The following is a 22,823-nucleotide window of genomic DNA, read 5'->3' as shown; positions in this document are numbered from 1 at the left end:
TATATATATACTCAAAATCCTCCTAACATAATGCAATTAAATAATGCGACTTACCCAGATTCTTAATTCGTGCAGATATTTCTTGTGTGATTGTTCTTGTGCAGATATTTCTTGTGAGGTAATGTTGCAGCACAACGCGTAGCATTTATATTTTGGGCGCATCTGATTTGCCATTACATTATTAATAAATATTTTAATTGAACTGTCTTAATGCATTAAGCATAAAGATTTTTCCACGTTAGTCTCAGAATGTCCGGGGTTGGTTTGAGGTCTTGCCGACAGTTTGTAAATCTTCTAAATATTCATATTCACAAATTCCATACAAAGGGTGATCAACAGGTATGACTTCTAAAATAAAATAAAAATGACCAGATAAGAGGTATCTGATTGACAGTTTGACAGATTTTGTTTTAAAAAAATAATTACAACATTATGGGGAAGTGGTATTAAATATTCGGCAACACAGCCTAATACAATTATTTTAAGTATGCATTTTGTTCAGTTTTGCTTTTACAAAATGTTCCCTGTTTTTTATATAATTAATTTAACCTGAGATGTGCGTTATATCGCTTTTTGATCATTATTTGTGTTGTCGAATTTTGACACAGTTTCATTACTTGTTCATAAAATTTGATTCATAATTATGTCGTTTTTTTTCTAAAAGTAAAAGTAAAAAAACTAAAAGTTTTTCTAAAAGCAATATTCTAAAGAGATACAAAGACAGTGTACGTGTAACCAGATTTCGTCATGAGTCATTTTGTACCCACCACTTTTAACTTCCATTGACTGTTTTCAGTGGTTATGAGGAGCAATATGAGAGAAAATTTTTGTAATCATTGTCTGACACAACAAAAAAAATTATAATATTCATTTTATTTTAATTTTCGTGTTCGCATTTATGAGGGAAAAAACAACGTGTCAGTTTGGTTATGGACGTGAGCGCTCTAAAAGCGGCAATAAAAGTCTGCTTTAAAACTTTCACAGAGACCTCAAACAGAACAGCTGCCTTTCTTTAAATCGAATTTCGTTTTGTATTAATTATGTCTTAATTTTAATCAATGTTTCGTGAACCAATTGCCTGGATTTAAGAAGTAAATATAGCAGACAATCACGACATTGGAGGCGCCGGCGATATCTCATAAATGAACCGAAACTCAGCGTGTAATATACATTCACATTTACAGTGTATTTAGACACATTTAGACGCATTCATAATCATTACTTTCACCGGTTCTTTGTGGCAAGCTTTATGCGTGCGGTCGTGCGCTTGATTGCGGCTATATTATAGTAAATGCTAATTACTTAAAACAAAGCATAAGCCTCTTCCTGGCATGCAATGGAATCTACAATGTCAGTTGGTTATATCAACATATGTCAAATTAAGTTACGCGATATCAACAAATTAAGCTATAAACATTAATTTGAAATAACTTAAAGCGTAGGCTATGTATAGTAACTTTGCTTAAATAGCATTTAAACAAAGGAACTGCAATGGATTAAAACCCCGCCCACACGCTGGTGAAAACTGGAAAAACCGGTTTTCTTTTGATTCCCTGAGAGGAGATCGATTAGCATTGGGGGTTGAATCGGCAGACCTGGGGGTGGGTGGTTGTAATTTCTTGACTCTGTGCAATTGGTAGCAGCTAAAACAAGCAGCTAAAACAAAGACTGTGCAATTAATTACATTTTGGAAAAACTTTCTTCATGTCGTTTTATTTATACACTGTAAAACATTTTTTTTTTTTTTTTTGAATTTGTAAATATTAAATATGTTTTACAAACAATTGGTTTACAAACTCTTGGAGGTTTGTGGTTACCATCATTCAGAAGAGTGGTGCTTGTGTTTAGACTTGTGTTTTACGTGATTAAATCAGGAAGATTACATTGGTTTCTGTCCACACGGAGACGCATTTAAGACGATTTAATCAGGAAATGGAGGCACCGGCGCGATATAACTTGCATTGCTCGTGAACTGAGCTCGTCTCATAAATGAACCGAAACTCAGAAATGTATCTAGAAAGCTTGAAATGTCCACTTTTAAACAAAACAATTCAAAATGAAAAGAAACAGACAACTCTCTTATGTAAGTGTGCATTTCTCTCTATAGGCACGTTCACAATATCTGCGAAGATGACGAGTCAGCATTGTCAACATCTTTGACTGACACATAAAACACTAGTTTATTAGTAAACAATTAAAATGTCTCCTTGCTATATTTGACACATGATTACTTTTGCCAGTTCTTTGTGGCAAGCTTCATGCGTCCGTTAACTATCGAATATCGTGACTCATATTTTGTACCAGACCATTTATGGTTGTTCATATTGTTCAACAAAGTTCTTGATAAAAAAAGAAAAGAAAAAAATAAGCTACTGTGCCTAATATTATTGTTGTATAGCGCGCAAGGTTTATGCGCATGCTTTAAGTCTTCTCCGTTTTTAGTGTAGGCCTATGTCTGTGGCAGAATTACAGTGCCTGGTCTGGTATGTATACTAGGCTACATCGTTTTGAGTCGGTTTCAGTGGTTTCGTGTGTACGCAGATATTTCTTGAGACGACGCCGTGTTTTTATGTTTTTATGCACTTTTACTCTTTTAATTTTGTTGCAATTTCACCAAAAGCTTATAATTAGGAAATACACACAACACGCTAAACTTATATTATCTATATGTTAAAAATGTTGTAAAAAATACGTATTATTCTTATATAATAAGAATAACAATATGATACATTTATATTGCACTCGAAATGATTTAGATATGGAAAGAGGAATTCTTCTCAACTACCACCAATAAAGTTTTAAAATTCTTCTTTAGAAAATATTATATTTTGATGATTCTGCAAGTTCAGCAGACAGTGAGGTCAGTCAGCAAATTACCTTTGGCACAGATGTGGGCCAGATAAACAGCTGAGCTGTGGCCCAGATTAGTTTGTGTTTGCCGGCCCAGATATGGCCCACATCTCCTTTGCCAGAACTGAACCAAAGGACTGCCATAACTCCACCAAGCATGAGCCAAATACTACAAATTCATGTGGCCCATATGTGGGCCTGGTATGCAACTTTAGTATGGTTGAGTTCTGTTAAAATCTAACGGCCCTTATGTGGCCCACATGCAGCTGACAGTATTTAAAGTCTTAACTCACAGGTAAATTAAACACTCAACAACAAATGTAATCAAAACTATTTATTTTGACAAGCATTTAAATAATTATAGCTAAAGTGTTGTACTTAATTACAGCAGTATTCAGTTGAAAACATTTATCAAAATAAATATAATTACAGCAACAGAGTTGAATTTAATAATTACAGTAGTATTCATAAGAAAACATTTAAGAAAACATAATTACAGCTACTCAGTTGTACTTATTTTAAGTAGAATTCAGTTGAAAACATTCAAGAATACAAATTAATAATATAAATAGCATTCAAAGCTAATTTTTTACACCAAAGTTCAAAACACTCGATCAAAGCGTGTATTAATGTTATGTTCTATTAGTCTAATGAGAGTAATACAAATAAATCACAGTTGGTAAAGAGAACTTTAAAGAGAAATTGAGAAAGTTAAAGCAAACTTGAAAGGTAAAGAGTTGAGAAGTGTGTTGATGTGCAGAGAAGTCTCCAATGAGGGTCGGCAATGTTTTGATCTTTTCCAGAATCCAAGGGGATTCTGCCTGACTGCACCTGCAATAAAGAAGAATTTAAATAATGTTAGCAGCATATAAAGTCTTTATTTTAGCTTGTTTTGCGCACAAAAAGTATTTTCGACACTTGATAAACTTAAGGTTCAGCCACTGTATTCTTGGACTATTTTAACAATGTCTTTACTAACTTTCTGGGCTGGCAAGTTTCAATAACAGAGAAGCCTATGGAGGAGTGAGACAGCTCTCAGATTTCATTATAAATATCTTAATTTGTGTTCCGAAGATGAACGAAGGTCTTATGGGGGTTGGAACAACATGGGTGAGTAATTATTGACAGAATTTCCATTTTTGGGTAAACTAACCTTTTAAATACACAGTGATAATGAACTAAATACAGATAGTTGTAGGCATGCGCTGGTATGAGACTTTGACAGAATGATAATCTATTATTGTGATTACAGCTTTAAAATATATGATTGAAACACTATGATTCACAATATATAAAAAATAAGTTTCTTTAAAAACAAAACATAAAACTTCTAAATAAAAAAATGCAGTCACTTAAGTGAGCCACGGATGTGATCAGGTAATGACAAAAAAAGTTGTTTGGTTCGATACTGAGATAACAGAAATAAAAATACAATGTTCTGTAAAGCGGTTTTGAAAAGTTGTGAATTGTGCAAAGTGCAATACAAATAAAAGTGACTTCTAAAAAAGGTCTCACCAATGACAACTTCCTTTACGACCAGGCGTTGGACACCAATCTTCCCATTGACTTCTCTCCAATTCATAACGTGCCACAGCAGTTGTAAAAGTGCCTTTCAGCACTCTCCACACGGTGTTATCCAGGTCAAAGCCACCAACCAAACCCACATAGGTAATCTGATAGGAAAAAAAACTTTGTGTAAGTGGTTGAAATATGCATTTAAATAGACCACCCTAAAATGAAAGTGCTTTTATATTCAAAAATGATCTATAAACTATTATTTACTCCATCTGAAACCATATTTTCTAGGTTTTTAATATGGAAATTATTGTCATTGCCCCACCCATACCACACATTAGGGCTGGGTGGTATGACAGTATACCATAGCATGGTATATAAACTATATTGTGAGAAATGATAAACTATATCGTGAGAAATTAGAGTAATTATAAAAATGTCCTGCCTCTTCCAAGCTTTATAATGGCAGTGAATGGCTGCTCAATTAATTGATAGTTAACAGAAATACAGCAATTCATTGTTTGTTCATGTTAGTTCACAGTGCATACTAAAGTTAACAAGTACAATTTTTTATATTGAATGTGTTAGTAAATGTTGAAATTAACATTAACACATATTAATATATGCAGTAGAAGTGCAGTTCATTATTAGTTCATGTTAATGTTCAGGTATTGTATCGAAAGTCATCATTTTGGTATTGTGACTTGACACTAATAGCCTAACGTTAACATTACAACTTTAATTTTAAAGAGGGAAAGGTCATGAGAAAAAGTCTTGGTTGAATATCATTTCAGAGTTAAATAAAGATACATACAATAATGCACACGTACTAATGTGTTTATTCTTGGCATTTTTATATAATTATGATTAGTTGAATGATTGTGAACACAAATTAGGATTTAGGTTTTCTGACAAACAGTAACACCGACATTGGACCGCGTCGCCTTAATTCACAAATAGGCTACTACACAATGACAAACTATACTATTTTATTGTGTACGACAGTGAGCTGTTGATTTATAAACAAAAACATCTTAATTTAAAACGGCAAACCAGCGAACTGCTATAGCCTAAGTTAACGGTTAAGTTACATTAAACTTTATTGTAAGTTATAGCAGTAAACTGAGGAAAATATTAGCTAGTTCAACCCCTTCCTCGATGGAACGAATAACTAAACGCATAATAACATGCAATATTGACACATAATGCTGCATATTTAATTTATATGACTTTAAAATGCCCAAACATCACTTACCTGAATGTACACAGTCGTGAGGAAAGCAGAGTAAAAGGCGTCAGCTGGCCAGCGTCGCAGTCAAACTCGCGCCGTAGTCTCACTCCACCAATAGGAGGGAAGATGCATAGCAACCTGAGGTGTGGAACGACTGATGTTTGCCGCACTTGATTTCAGGATTCCTGTGTTTTTCCACGTATAAGCCAAATGTTTACCACAAGTCGGTGTTTCTTACTGTGTGCCATAGCTCAACCACATATGGTCCTCATGTGTTCGTTGTTATCTGGGCCATATACCTCAAAATCAGTTGTGAACCAAGACAGCATTTCCCGCAGATTTTAAAGTTATGGCAAAACAAATATGGCTACGATTTGGCCCATATCTGTTCAGCCATGCCACATCTAGGCCATATGTGCCAGATAATACCCACATGTGGCCCACATGTAATTGCTATCTGGGCCGGGTTTGTTCCGATCAGAGCTCGTGGAGAGCGCATTTCTGAATATTCCGCAGGGTCCTCGGCCTCGCTCAACACAGATGTGCTGTTGCCTGGTTCGAAAATATGTGGAATACGGGCTGCTTTCGACTAAAAGTTTTTTTTTTTCTAGTCGACTAGTATACTAGGCTAGTTGTTCATTTAAGTAATTCGTGGACAAATCGCCCCTTTATATTAATTTAATTAGCCTACTTATATCATATGGATCATGAGCGTTTACGTAATATAGCCGCACTCAAGCGCACGACCGCATGCATAAAGCTTGCCACAAAGAACCGGTAAAAGTAATGATTATGAATGCGTCTAAATGTGTCTAAATACACTGTAAATGTGAATGTGCATTACACGCTGAGTTTCGGTTCATTTATGAGATATCGCCGGCGCCTCCAATGTCGTGATTGTCTGCTATAGGCCTATTTACTTCTTAAATCAAGGCAATTGGTTCACGAAACATTGATTAAAATTAAGATATAATTAATACAAAACGAAATTCAATTTAAAGAAAGGCAGCTGTTCTGTTTAAGGTCTCTGTGAAAGTTTTAAAGCAGACTTTTATTGCCGCTTTTAGAGCGCTCACGTCCATAACCGTAAACTGACACGTTGTTTTTTCCCTCATAAATGCAAACACGAAAATTAAAATAAAATGAATATTATATATTTTTTTATTGTGTCAGACAATAATTACAAAAATTTTCTCTCATATTGCTCCTCATAACCACTGAAAACGGTCAACGGAAGTTAAAAGTGGTGGGTACAAAATGACTCATGACGAAATCTGGTGGGTACACGTACAATGTCTTTGTATCTCTTCAGAATATTGCTTTTAGAAAAAAACTTTGTTTATTTTTACTTTTTAAAAAAAATGACATAATTATGAATCAAATTATTATGAACAAATAATGAAACTGTGTCAAAATTCGACAACACAAAGAATGATCAAAAAGCGATATAACGCACATCTCAGGTTAAATTAATTAAGCTCCTCATAACCACTGAAAACGGTAAAAAAAAAAATCGAACCAAAAGTCAAATTAATATGGACTGAAGTTAAAAGTGGTGGGTACAAAATGACTCATGACGAAATCTGGTGGGTGCGTACCCACCGTCCCCACCGAAATCGACGCCTATAAGGGAAACATGATAGTATAAAAAGTACTGTGTGTAATGCAGAAAAGCGCATTACAACCATGTTAAAACTATTTAAAACGTTAAGATGCAAAAATGAACTAAATGTAAAATTAGATAATGATATTGCGCAAATGATCTCGGTCTCTTTAAAGGTCTTCGCAAATTATTGTGTTATAAGACTCAGTTATCATAGCCTACATCACGTCTCTTCTACTGTAAGTACACAGAAAAAAAAATAAGACAAATGATGCGCGTTTAAGTCGGATTTTTATGAAGAATATGTGACTGTTTATGTAACTGGCAAAAGAAAACATTGTATTCGTCATACTTCGTCAACTCAGTATGGCCACATGAAACACGACTGCCATCTACAGGTTTTAGTATTTCCTGCGCCCAACACCTAATCCCCCTTCTGCACGATCCCGCAGAATTTCGGAAGTGCTCGTGGCATTCTTTTCTCTGAGACGCGCATTTTTAAAGGCCACATCTGTAAGTCACTTCAGACGCCTCAGGGGTTTCAATATATTGTTCGTTTTATTCCAGTATAGCATTTGATTCTCTCGATAAATAAACTCAAACTTGTAATAACGAAAACATAAATATGGATGACGAACGATGTAATCCATCCAATACTTCCAATGCAGCACACAAAAATTAATATGGAAAAATTACAGTAATTCACCTTTAGTATTGTTTAATGTTCCAAAGGATGTAGTGCTTTCCTAGTGACCAGACTGATTTACTACAGGTGAAATTTTGACAATACCTCCCTTACTGTACGTACAATAATCAAATATGTTTATGAAAAAATTACTGTTGCATGCTAACCAGATGCCATTCTTTCTAATGTGGCTCTTCAGCTATCAGGCTAACCATAAACTACATTAGCATTAAGCTAACTTAGCTTGCTAATCTGGTTAACATGCTTTTGTTTGCTCATTCTTACACTTAAGTCTCTCCTCGGCAGCTTGGTAAGACAGCGTCAACTGAGTGGCGCAAGCTGCTAAACCACGTGCCACGAGCCCCGAACCATTCCGATTGTGGGTTTGAATCATGTGTGGCACATTCCCAGACCGCAAGAGGTATTGTGGCCTTAAGTGGTGGAAAAGTTGCTTCTGTTCTAGACATGGTGTCTATATGTGAACGAACTTGATAAATACAACATGCTGCAAATTTATACAAAAATTATTCTTTTTGAATTGCTTCTCACTTGAACTATGGACTTTCTTCATCTTGCCAAAAACGCAACTTCCCAGTGGCGCAATGATATGAGTGACAGGTATCTGACCCAGAGATATGGGTTCAAGCCCCGCGTGGGATGATTTTATAAAATTGTGTGTAATGTTGTGTCATGTCGATTCCTTTATTATTCAACGTTGTACTAATCTTTCTTCCTCTTGGATTAGAAATAAGTATGTCTTGTTCATTCTGTGTTCATTCTCATCTGAACTTCTGTTCATTTTGAGTACATTTTCACGTGTACTTCTGAACCAGCTCTTTTTTCTTCAATTTCTGCTGTTTTTACTCTTCCTGCTCTTGCTTCTGCTTCAGGGGCTTGGCCCCCTATCGCTGCTTGCATCTATATTTCCACTTGTTCCTTAACCTGTAACCAAGAATACTAACACACACAGACACAGTTTCTTCAAGATTGGATTTGGTGAGGAGGAGAGTCTTCTCAAAACATCAAGATAACATGTTCTTTCTCTCAAGGAGAGGATACTTTAAATCTAAGTGTAAAGTAAAGACTTTAACTAAGAAATGGTCTCTCAACTATAGGTTTCAATGACTCCTGAGACCATTGCTATCATGGTAGCCTAGAAAAGCAGATGGATGTAGTGACACCTGTTAAAGAAGTCCATACTTCATCTCTGAAAGCCGGGCTAAATGAACATCCACTGTTACTGCATTCCTGGCATGGGCCAGACCCTTCAGTTACACCTCAGATATAGGTGAGTTATATTATCAGTTATAAACGGGACATTTGCAGTAAAAACTTGAAATATAAATTCTCAGAAAATGCATTTAATACATATTGAAACTGTTTATATATCCATGCTCCCTTAATAAAGGAGTCCAGACATTAGAAAAATATCAGTCTACACATGCGTTTTATATTTAATATGAGGGAAATAGCCTAGGCTACACATGCGTTTCGGGACACAAAAAATCTTTAACTTTTAGGTGGCAAAATATTTTTTAGTAATTCTGTGAATTACACTGCGCAAACCAAAAGTAATACTACCCACCGGATGAAGAAGGATTGGCTCTCCACAGAACATAAAATATTCATTTTATTTTATTTTTCGTGTTCCTATTTATGAGGAAAAAACAATGTTACGTGACAGTTCTCCGTTACGCACGTGACCGCTCTGAAAGCGGCACTAAAAGACTGCTTAAAAACTTTCAATTTCGTTTTGTATTGATTGTATCTTAATTTTAATCAATGTTTCATCAACCAGTTGCCAGGATTTAATAAATAAGAAGTAAATTTAGCAGACAATAGATAATCACGACACGGAGGCGCCGGCGCGTGAACTGGAGCTCGTCTATTAAATGAACCGAAACTCAGCATATAAGGAACCCTACTTGCCTCACAGACCTGATAAATATATATATAGACAGCTTTAAATGTCTACTTTTAAACAGACCAATTCAAAACTAAAGAAAACAGACTGCTCTCTGCTTATGTAATTCGTATGAAATGCATTTCTCTCACTACTGCGAAATCTCATAAGCCTAGAAAAGTCATTCAACTCATTTGATATTTAGAAGGAAAACTATTGATTAATACCTTGATTATAATCACTCATTAGATATACATTGAAGCAGCAGTGTATTCCAGAATCCACTTCTTCAGGACTTCATAACAAAAACTTAACTTGAATCATTACAGTAAGGGTGTTGCTTATTTATAACGTTGAAAATATGATTAACCTAAAATATCTGCATTTTTTTAATCAATGAAAGAAATGTGTTGTACAAGGAACAGCAGTTCTAATACCTGCTTTTACCTAATACATTTATCAAAGTTAATTGAGAAGAGTGATCACTAGGAACATACTATAACCTTTGTAACATAAAAAAGGTGAAATTACAATAATTTTTTCATAATAATATGTTTGTACTATACTTACAGTAAGGTAGGTATTTGGCAATATTTAACATGTTGTAAGTCAGTCTGATCACTAGGAAAGTACTACAACCTTTGGAATATATAAAAAACACTATAGGTGAATTACAGTTTATTACATAAACATAAACACATGTAATAATATGTTTATTACATAAAGATATTTGATAATTGTACAGTAAGGTTTTGTCAAGATTTTCACCTGGAGTAAGTAAGTCTGGTCACTAGGACAGTACTACACCCTTTGGAACATGAAAAAATACTTTAGGTGAATTACACTATTTTTTTCATAAACATATTTGATTATTGTTGGTACAGTAAGGGAGGTATTGTCAAAATTGCACCTGTAGTAAGTCAGTCTGGTCACTAGGAAAGCACTACAGCCTTTGGAATATGAACAAATACTTTAGGGGAATTACTGTAATTGTTTCATAAACATATTTGATTATTGTTGGTACAGTACGGAGGTATTGTCAAAATATCATCTGTAGTAAGCCAGTCTTGTCACTAGGAAAGCACTACAACCTTTGGAACATGAAAAAACACTTTAGGTGAATTACTGTAATTTTTCCATGTGGATTTTTGTGTGCTGTATGTACAGTTAGGGAGGTATTGGCAAAATTTCACCTGTAGTAAGTCAGTCTGGTCACTAGGAAAGTACTACAGCCTTTGGAACATAAAAAAAATACTTTAGATGAATTGCAGTATTTTTTTCATAAACATATTTGATTATTGTACGTACAGTAAAGGTGGTATTGAAAAAATCTCACCTGTACTAAGTCAGTCTGGTCACTATAAACATACTAAAAACATTTGAAAGAAGGAAAACTCCTTTTGGGAAATTCTTTCAATTTTTTATAAAAAAATATTTATATACTGTAAATACAGTAAAGGTGATGTTGCACAGGGCAACTTTTTGAGCAATGTTGCTGGGCAATGTTGCCGTCAACGGGCAACCAGATGAGACACAGGGCCCAGGACCCATCTAAATTATCCAGATAGAAATGTATTGCCCATTTTCAGTGTGAAAATGTATTGCCCATTATCGCTCGGCAAGATTGCCCATCAACATTGCTCAAAAAGTTGCCCTGTGTATCATCGCCTTAAGGGTGGTATTGTCAAAATCTCACCTGTAGTAAGTCAGTCAGGTCACTAGGAACATTCTACAACCTTTGGAATATACCTTTGGTGAATTATTGTAAGTTTTACATAAAAATATGTGTGTACTGTACGGTCCCTAAAGCAGCCTCGGTGAATATGCAGCAAATATCAAACCTAAAATTAATTTTACCCCGCTTGACATCTTTACTTTTTAGGAAAACTCGACCATGTTCGTGCGACGTGTGACGCTGTCCATGTATGTGGTACTGAAGGTCTTAAATGATCCTACCTGCACCTTACAGTTTCAATAACTTTTCAAGTTAAACACTTGAATGTTATTAAGCACTCTCCAAAGAACACATACACTACACCATGGGGATTGGCATATTTATTGCATTTAGTTGACTGTGAAATGCAGCAATATATAAACCTCAAAAATCTTATATGGTGGAACAAACAGCTCCAAAACTTGTTAAAAGTGCACTGTTGCTGCAGTACAGTATGTGTGCTAGTTTGGCCCACTCATAGAAGGCCACTTCAGAAAATGTCCAATGTCAATCAGTCCAATGTTTTGTTCTTATTCATTCTTGGGTAAAATAATGAATAAGACTTATTTTGGGTAAAAAAAAAAAAGTGCATTATTTTTATGATTTGTTATTATGAAAAATATTCAAAAACTTCACTGTAATTCTCTGTATTGTTGCCAAATTCAGGTCACACATTGTTATACAATTATACAATTGTATTACATTTATCTAAAACAAAGTCTTGTTATATAACCAGCAGGACAGCAGTGATGTGTCATGTGTGATCTGAATTTGGCAACAAAGTTTTTGAATATTTTCTAGTAACACTTTTCGGGTTTTGCACTTTGCAGACGGTCCCTTCTCAGCAGCCTGCGCATAGAGATCAATGTATTTTTTCCACTGCGAAGGAAAGCTTATTTTGAGGAAAATTAGGTTGTAACTGCAGGTGTTATATGTGTAGTTATATGTGTTAGGTGTTATTTGTGTAGTAACAACTTTTAGTTCACGAGTTATTGAACGCGGAAGTCCGTGGAAATCCGCGAATGTGCGAATATAAAACCAACTTTACCTAAGTGTGCCTTGAATCTGTGCAGGGCACAATGAAATCTCAAGACTATCAAGGCATTCTGGAGCGAAACGTACTGCCCAGTGTCAGAAAGCTCCGTCTCGTCGCAGGTCATGGGTCGTCCAACAGGATAATGACCCAAAACACACAGCTAAAGCACCCAAGAATGAATAAGAACAAAACATTGGACTATTCTGAAGTGGCCTTCTATGAGTGGGCCAAACTACCTGTGAACAGGTGCAGAAGTCTCATTGAGAGCTATAGAAAACGTTTGATTGCAGTGATTGCCTCTAAAGGTTCTGCAACAAAATATTAGGTTAGCGGTCCCATCATTTTTGTCCATGCCATTTTCATTTGTTTTATTATTTACAATATTATGTTGAATAAAAAATCAAAAGCAAAGTCTGATTTCTATTAAATATGGAATAAACAATGGTGGATGCCAATTACTTTTGTCAGTTTCAAATTATTTCAAAGAAAATTGTGCATTCTTCGTTTTGTGTGGAGGGGTACCAACAAATTTGAGCAAGTCTGTATATATAAACTACAGAAGGCCTGAACTAAAAAGTCAGTTATTAATAATTGGATACATTTCTTAACAATTGTAAAGACTATTTGGTAAATCCGCATTTTCTAGACTTCAACTTTGCATCAGTGAGCTCACTGAAACGTTAGAGAAACCATTACTTCTTCTGACAGTTTAACAAGCTCCCTAAGTTCTGTCTTCTCATAAAACAAATCTGTCATAATTTTGACAATTTGTCACAATGTGTATCAGATGAATGAGAGGTGACATATGGAACTTATTAACAGTGACAAAGAACTGATATCTTACTGAACAATTAGGCAATATTGAAGATGATTATGATTACTCTAATGTTTGGTTTGGGCTCAATTTGATATTGATTCCATGGCCTTAAGTAAAAGATTAAGGTGTATCTCATTTTCAAGAAGAGATATGGATAAGGACGTTCAAAGTATGTTTGAACAATACTAATATCAACTAATACTTGTTGTACACATGGGGCCCTATCTTGCACCCAGCGCAATTGACTTTGTACACCGACGCATGTATCATTCCTATTTTGCACCCACGCAAAGCGGACTTTTCCCTCCACAGACGCACGTCGGTTAACTAAGAAATACACTTGCGCACCCCGGGGCAGTTCAGCGCAAAGAGGAGGCGTGTTCCGGCGCAAACGTTCCCTCATGCTATTTTGCAGGTTTAGAAAACAATTCCGGCACTGGCCGAAAAAAAAACAGTTTAAAGTCAGTGGCGCATTGCGCATGTTATTCATATGCTATTTTAAGGGCCATAATCAATGTAGCGTGTGCTCAACGCGCATACACTTTGATTCTCTCATTTACACACAGATGCAGCAGTTATCATTTTTGCAAATCATACATTATTACGATAGATAGATAGATAGATAGATAGATAGATAGATAGATAGATAGATAGATAGATAGATAGATAGATAGATAGATAGATAGATAGATAGATAGATAGATAGTTTATTATAAAAGCATACATCTAGCTTACACATTTACCCAAATTATCATACGCCTGTTTAACCGAAGTTAATTTGGGTGTGTTTCTCCATCCCCAACATCCCTGACAAGAACGTCGGTCTCCTCGGCTGTGAACCGCTCCTCGTGTGCGCCTGGCAAATCCGCTGTTATAATAGGAATCCGCTATAGAACAAGCGCGCCTGCTCTTAAAGGGAATGTGAGATGACGCTCTGATTGGTTTATTTCACGTTACGCCCAAACCACACCTATGAATAATGAAGCTACTTCAGACCAACCCATTTTAGATTTGCGTCGGGCGCAAGAGTCATTTATCCCGCCGGTATAATAGCAACAGTGCCCAAGACCCGCCCACAAAGTTACTTGCGTTTTGCGCTTGATACTTGCGTTTCAGATCGTTAAAATAGGGCCCATGGTCTTCTGAGCAATTAATGTCAAATTGTCTACTGATGGATCACAACTCTTGTTCCTCTTTTTTAAATTCACACTTCAGCAACATTGCTATTACAACAGTTTTGGATTTGTTAGATAATGAGATGTGTCTTACAGCATTTCCTAAACAAATGCATCAAAATAAAGTGGCAAACAACACTACTAAACTGCACTAACAAAACTGTCTTTCACTTGCCCAGTGTCCAAATATGCAGACTTCCTGCTACAATTAAGGCAAAAACAGATACTCATTCATAATGCAGCAGGCAAACAATACATGGATGAACTCTGCATCTGCTGGAACTCTGAAGTGTGCAGCCTGTGGACACTGCAATATCCCGAGGCTACGGCAGCTATCAGGTTAAAAACGTTATTATAAAAAAAAAAAAAAATTAAATAAACAATAAATGGAGCTGCTTGTTGAAGTGTAAACACAGGTAGCAACAATATTCATGTAATTAACTGTATTCAACACATAATTTGAAAATAAAGGTTCTGGTCAGAGCTATAGTTTCAATTACTGTGAGTATTACTGTAAGTATCCACATGCACACAGATATCCATTAATAAAAATAATATGGCCAAGGAAGCACCTGACATGACAACTGTGCCTGAGCTGAAGCCTGAGAATGTGGCCTAAGAATTCTCATATGTTAAAGCAGACTGCCTCCTATTTCAAAGCATAGTGAACAAGGCTCCAGTGTCCTCCAAAGACATATGAGAGCTGGTGACCTTTACCCTCTACGATTACTCCCAGATAATTTCCACCTCCAGCGCTTTCATCTGCTGTCACAACCCCTGACACCCATTTCTTTCATGCACTATTTGCTCTCTGAGCTCCTCAGTCTTATGTTGCTTTCTAAGGGTGTATTCACATCCATGGATCATTTGTTTTGTTCCGAACCAGGTGCTTAATTTGTTACAATGTTGCATTTTGTTCTTGGTATGTTTCACTTTCACAAGGCAACCTTTCAAAGCATAGCAAAATGTGTTCATGCAAGTCACATGTGAGTAACTTTCTTCTCATTGGGCAAAGTTTCCTCTGCGCCATACATAAAGATGATTGACAAGTTCACTCCATGAGCTTATTGTGGCTTTATTTGTAACTGTCAAGACACGCAAACACTATACGAATGTAGCCGTCATTGCCGCTGTTAAATCATATACATACAGTCAAACGTGCTCTATCTGGATCTCCCAGCGCTGTCTAGAGGTTATCAGTGTCAAGACACGCAAACACTATACGAATGGTATAATGCAGCTAGAGCAAGAATCAAGGTAATATCAACTCGGGTGAAGAGAGGGGTGAAACTGTCAACTGATCACCACCTGGTGGTAAGTTGGATCCGATGGCAGGGGAGAAAGCTGGACAGACTCGGCAGACCCAAAGATACTGTGAGGGTCTGTTGGGAACGTTTGGCCGAGTCCCCTATCAGAGAGATCTTCAACTCCCTCCTCCAGCGGAGCTTCGACCGGATCCCGAGGGAGTCTGGAGATATTGAGTCCGAGTGGACCATGTTCTCCACCTCCATTGTCGAAGCGCCCATGGCCGTATTACGGCCGGAGCTGTGGCCGTAAGGTCTCCGGTGCCTGTCGAGGCGGCAATCCCTGAACCCGGTGGTGGACACCGGAAGTAAGGGATGCCATCAAGCTGAAGAAGGAGTCCTATCAGGCCTGGTTGGCTTGTGGGACTCCCGAGGCAGCTGATGGGTACTGGAGAGGGAAGCAGTGCCCTACCAACACTGTTTACAGTGGAGGTGGGCAGCTGTTGACCTCAACTGAGGATATCGTCGGACGTTGGAAGGAATACTTCGAGGATCTCCTCAATCCCACCGACACGTCTTCCATTGAGGAAGCAGAGGTCGAGGGCTCGGAGGTGAACTCCTCCATCACCCAAGCTGAAGTCACAGAGGTGTAGTCAAAAAAACTCCTCTGTGGCAAGGCACCGGGAGTGGATGAGATCCGCCCTGAGTACCTTAAGTCTCTGGATGTTGTGGGGCTGTCTTGGCTGACATGCCTCTGCAACATCACGTGGTGGTCGGGGACAGTACCTTTGGGCTGGCAGACCGGGGTGGTGGTCCCTCTTTTTAAGAAGGGGGATCGGAGGATGTGTTCCAACTACAGGGGGATCACACTTCTCAGCCTCCCCGGGAAAGTCTATGCCAGGGTACTGGAGAGGAGAATTCAACCGATAGTAGACCTCAGATTCATGGAGTCGTGGAACACTAGACCAGCTCTATACCCTCTCCAGGGTGCTGGAGAGTTCATGGGAATTTACCCAGCCAATCCACATGTGCTTTGTGTATTTGGAGAGGGCATTCGACTGTATTCCTCGCAGTGTCCTGTGGAGGGTGCTCTGGGAGTATGGGGTCTGGGGCCCTTTGTTAAGGGCTGTCCGGTCCCTGTACGACCGGAGCAAGAGCTTGGTTCGCATTACCAGCAGTAAGTCAGACTTGCCCCCGGTGCATGTTGGAATCCAGCAGGGCTGCCCTTTGTCATCGATTCTGTTCATAATTTTTATGGACAGAATTTCTAGGCACAGCCAGGGGCCGGAGGGTGTCAGGTTTGGGGACCACACGATTTTGTCTCTGCTTTTTGCGGATGATGTTGTCGTGTTGGCCCCATCAGACCAGGACCTTCAGCATGCACTGGGGCGATTTGCAGCCGAGTGTGAAGCGGCTGGAATGAGAATCAGCACCTCCAAATCCGAGGCCATGGTTCTCAGTCGGAAAAGGGTGGCTTGCTCACTTCAGGTTGGTGAAGAGTTCCTGCCTCAAGTGAAGGAGCTCAAGTATCTTGGGGTCATGTTCACAAGTGAGGGAAGGATGGAACAGGAGATTGACAGACGGATCGGTGCAGCTTCTGCAGTAATACAGTCGATGTACCGGTCTGTCATGGTGAAGAAGGAGCTGAGCTGCAAGGCGAAGCTCTCGATTTACCGGTCAATCTACGTTCCTACTCTCACCTATGGTCATGAGAGATTATGTCTCCCGGCTGGCCTGGGAACACCTCAGTGTCCCCCCGGAAGAGTTGGAGGAAGTGTCTAGGGAGAGGGAAGTCTGGGCATCTCTGCTTAGACTGCTGCCCCCGCGACCAGGCCCTGGATAAGCGGAAGAAAATGTATGTATGTATGTATGTTAATCGTCAACCCCAGACGTTTCCAAGCAGCACAGCAGTAATGACTTTATGAACTTCTTTACTAACAAGATTGATAATATCAGGGAGAAAATTATAACTATGCAACCGTCTACTACAGTATCGCATCAGGCAGTGCATTGTAGTCTCCTTGAGAAAAAAAAAATTATTAATTCATTGCTATAGGAGAGGAACAATTTCCTAAACTCGTTAAATCGTCTAAATCGACAACATGTATGTTAGACCCTATACAGACTAAGCTATTGAAAGAGATGCTTCCGGAGGTCATAGATCCTCTTCTTAATATCATTAATTCATCTTTGTCAATAGGGTATGTACCAAAAAACTGGTTGCTGTTCACTCTGTACATGCTACCCTTAGGAGATATCATTAGGAAGCATGGCATTAGTTTTTACTGTTATGCTGATGATACTCAGCTCTATATTTCTTCACACCCTGACGAAACTTACCATTTCACAAAATTAATGGAATATGCATAGCTGATATAAAAAATTGGATGACTAGTAATTTCCTACTACTTAATTCTGAAAAAACAGAGATTCTAATTATTGGACAAAAAATTTCCTCACGTAATAACCTAGAATACTGTCTAACACTTAATGGCTGCTCTGTCAAGTCTTTGTCGTCGGTTAGGAACCTGGGTGTGCTCTTTGATACCAATCTGAAATATAAGTAAAACCACATTTTTCCATCTTAAAAATATATATAAATTACGTCGTCAAGTCAAGTCAAGTCAAGTTTATTTATATAGCGCTTTTCACAACACAGGTTGTATCAAAGCAGCTTCACAGTATTAAATTAAAATAATACATCAATGTTTGTATGCTGATCAATAGTATTGTTGATTGATTAATTAAATTAAATAAAATATCCCCAATATCCCCAACTGAGCAAGCCAAAGGCAACAGTGGCAAGGAACCGAAAAACTCCATCAGGTGACCTAATGGAGAAAAAAAAACCTTGGGAGAACCCAGGCTCAGTCGGGGGCCGGTTCTCCTCTGGCGTTTATAAACTAGAGGTCGGATTTAACTGTAAGATTAAAAATATTATATGAATGCCTGGCTGAAGAGATGCGTCTTTAATCTAGCTTTAAACTGGGAGAGCAAGTCTGAGCAACGAACAGTATCAGGAAGGATATTCCAGAGTTTTGGAGCTAAATGTGAAAATGCTCTCCCTCCTTTGGTGGACTTAGATATCCTAGGTATGACCAAAAGCCTCGAATTTAGTGATCTTAAAGAGCACGATGGATTAAAGGGCGATAGAAGATCTGGTAAATAGACTGGAGCTAAGCCGTTTAGGGCTTTATAAGTCAGTAGCAATACCTTGTAGTTAATACAGGACTTTATAGGTAACCAATGTAGTGATGATAAAATTGGTGTTATATGATCATATTTTCTTGATCTAGTAAGAACTCTAGCGGCGGCATTTTGGACTAACTGTAGCTTGTTTATTGAGCACGCAGGACAACCAGCTAATAAAGCATTACAGTAATCTAGTCTCGAGGTCATGAATGCATGAACTAACTTTTCTGCATCAGAAACTGATAGCATATTACGTAGCTTAGCAATGTTTCTAAGGTGGAAAAAGGCTGTTCTTGTAACATATGAAATATGATTATCAAAAGACAGGTTGCAGTCTAATATAACACCCAGGTCTTTTACTGTAGATGATAAAGTAACAAGACATCCTACTATGCTAAAGTTGTATTGTGAGAGGTTTTGTGGGCGGTTTTTTGAACCGATGATTAGTACCTCTGTCTTGTCTGGATTTAATAAAAGAAAATTGCGCGTCATCCAATCTTTTATATCTTTAACACACTCTGTCAGTTTGGATAATTTAGCGTTTTCATCTGGCCGTGATGAGATATAGATTTGAGTGTCATCAGCATAACAATGGAAACTAATTCCATGTTTCCTTATAATATTTCCAAGTGGCAACATATATATTGAGAATAACAGAGGGCCTAACACAGATCCTTGCGGCACTCCATAGTTTACTGAAGTTATGATAGATTTTTCTCCATTTAAATAGACAAAATGGTAGCGGTCAGATAAGTATGATCTGAACCAGTTTAATGCTTGTCCTTGAACACCAGTATAATTTTGTAGTCGATCTAAGAGTATTGTGTGATCTATAGTATCGAACACAGCACTAAGATCAAGTAAAACTAGTATTGAGATACAGCCTTGGTCAGAAGCTAATAGTAAATCATTTGTGATTTTAACGAGCGCAGTTTCAGTGCTATGATGCGGTCTGAATCCAGACTGAAACTTTTCATAGATGTCATTTTCTTGCAAGAAAGAGCCCAGTTGGGCAGACACAACTTTTTCTAGTATTTTAGACATAAAAGGAAGATTTGAAATGGGTCTATAATTTGCTAGATTATGTGGGTCTAATTGTGGTTTCTTAATGAGAGGTTTTATAACTGCCAGTTTAAATGCTCTTGGAACATGACTTAAAGTTAAAGATGAGTTAATAATATTGAGGAGAGGCTCTTCCACTACAGATAATACTTCTTTCAGTAGTTTAGTTGGTATAGGGTCTAATAAACATGTTGATGTTTTAGATGAGGTGGTAAGTTTATTTAACTAGTTTTTGTTCTATAGTTGTAAAGCACTGTAATTGTTCTTGCGGAGTGATAATTGAGGCTGAATTATAAGGCGCGATTGAGGATTGAACGTTTACAATTGTGGTTCTGATGCTTTCTATTTTCTCAGTGAAGAAGTTCATGAAATCATTACTACTAAACTGTAACGGGATATTTTGTTCAGGTGACGTCTGTTTATTTGTTAGTCTAGCCACGGTGTTAAATAAAAACCTAGGATTGTTTTGGTTGTTTTCTATTAGTTTGCGGAGGTGCTCAGCCCTGGCTGCTTTTAGGGCCTTTTTATAAAGTGACATACTGTCTTTCCATGCGATTCTAAAGACCTCTAAATTAGTTTGTTTCCATTTACGCTCTAAATTACGGGTTTCTCTCTTTAGAACATGCGTAGTATTGTTGTACCATGGTGCTTTACTTTTCTCTCTGACCTTTTTTAATCTAATAGGTGCAACAATATCCAATTTTCCAGAGAGAATGGTACTCATAGTGCTAGTTAATTCCTCTAGTTCATCTGTTTGTTTGGGTTCACTGAGCAGCTGAGACAGATCAGATAAGCAATTTGAAAAATTATCTATGTTGGATGGAAGGATTGTTCTGCCTGGTCGATAACGCGGCGCAGCATGACATATTACAGGAATACGTAATATGCAAGTTACCATGTAATGGTCAGTGACATCATCACTTTGTGGAATGATATCTATATCGGTTGGATCGGTTCCATGTGATATAATTAAATCGAGTGTATGATTAAAACGATGAGTTGGTCCGGTAACGTTTTGCTTGACCCCAAAGGAGTTTAATAAATCTGTAAACGCAGCCCCTAACGCATCATTTGGATTATCTACGTGTATGTTAAAATCTCCAACAATTAATGCTTTATCGACATTGACTAATAGGTCTGAGAGAAAATCTGCAAACTCTTTTAGGAAATCAGCGTAAGGCCCAGGCGGTCTATATACGGTAGCCAATGCTAGAGATAATAGAGATGTTTTTCTTACATCTGAGAGCGTAGCATTTAGTACAAGTACTTCAAACGAATTAAACTTATAACCCGTTTTCTGAGTAACATTGAGAATATCTCTATAGATTGTTGCAACACGGCCGCCACGACCAATCAGACGGGGCTCATGTTTATAGGAGAATCCTGATGGAGTAGACTCATTTAGACCGAAATAATCATTTGGTTTAAGCCAGGTTTCAGTAAGGCAGAGTACATCAAAGCTATTATCTGTGACTATTTCATTTACAATAACTGCCTTAGGTGTGAGTGATCTAATGTTTAGAAGACCTAGTTTTAGAAATTGTTTTTGTTTACTAATAGCAACATTTTCTGTTTTAATAACAATTAGATTTTTCCTAGATCCTGCAGTAGATTTATTATTTGATCTCACTAAACGAGGAATAGACACAGTTTCTATGCAATGTTCTACACTAGTATTTATATCAGTTAAATTGGTGCAGCAGAGACTATGATTTGGACTTTTGGTTACTAGTCAAAAGGTATTTAACATTTTGGAGATATTATCCGGCAGAAGATCCGCTCCAAATCTGCTTGGGTGTAAGCCATCAGCACGGAAAAGCCTAGGACGCTCCCAAAACAGATTCCAATTATTTACAAAGAGCAGTTTCTGCTCATTACACCACGACATTAACCATTCATTTAGCGCGAATAACCTACTAAACTTTTCATGTCCTAGTCGGTACGTGGGAAGCGGTCCTGACACAATGATCGTTGTTTCAGGCGATGTGCTGCGTACCGTATCGGTCAGATTCCTGAAGTCTTTCTTCAGAACCTCCGTCTGGCACAGCCTGATGTCGTTCACTCCCGCGTGCAGGACCACAGTTCCGACACGCTCGTTATCGTTCAGAATCTCGGGAATGCGAGCAGCGATTTCAGAAATGCAAGCACCAGGAAAGCAGTGACTGTGCACCTTACTTTTACCTAACGTAGCGTGTACGTGCCGAACGATGGAATCGCCGATTATCACAGCATCGCGTTCTGTTTCGCGAAAAGGGGAGAAGCGGTTCTGGGTTGAGATCTCGAAAACCGGGAGGGTCGGAGAGAGTCTTGGTCTAGACCTGACTCGCGTCTTCCGCGGAACCATCCAGGCTTCGTGGTGGCGTGTTGGAGCCGGAGTGAACGAGACCATGGCTGATCGCGCCCTTGGCGCGCGGGACCGATGCTGAGAAACGCACGGAGTAGACGAGGTCGGAGTCAGCGGGTTAATAACGTTAATCACTGATTTGTGTGCATCGGCGCGTGATGCTTCAAGAGCCAAACGCCGGTCTATCAGCTCGGCTTGTCTCACTAAAAGGTTGTGGATCTGTTTCTCAACAGCTTCCAGCTCAGACTGCAGTGCATGCAGTTCAAATGTGTCCTCACCTGCACCAAAAGGTAGACTACTTACATCTGATATATTCGCCATTTTAACAGATGGACAGTAAGTTAGCAACGACGCTACCAGTGATGCTATCAATATTAATACTAATATTGGATATTGGACTAGTTTTGGATATAATCCGTCTTTTTAGTGGTACGGGTGTAGAGTAGACGCAC

The 22,823-nt window shown here is 38.0% G+C and overlaps 1 protein-coding gene across 1 annotated transcript in view; it reads right to left on the bottom strand.

Moving 5' to 3' along the window:
• Positions 1-22,823, bottom strand: part of col25a1 (collagen type XXV alpha 1 chain) — a gene marked incomplete at its 3' end in the record, with an annotated part of 949,643 nt that overhangs the window by 783,144 nt on the left and 143,676 nt on the right. The gene's annotated exons all lie outside the window — the stretch shown is intronic.

This window comes from Scardinius erythrophthalmus (genome assembly GCF_964197995.2).
Source record: "Scardinius erythrophthalmus genome assembly, chromosome: 2".
NCBI classification, from domain to species: Eukaryota; Metazoa; Chordata; class Actinopteri; order Cypriniformes; family Leuciscidae; genus Scardinius; species Scardinius erythrophthalmus.
This window is presented reverse-complemented; position numbering and strand designations above follow the sequence as displayed.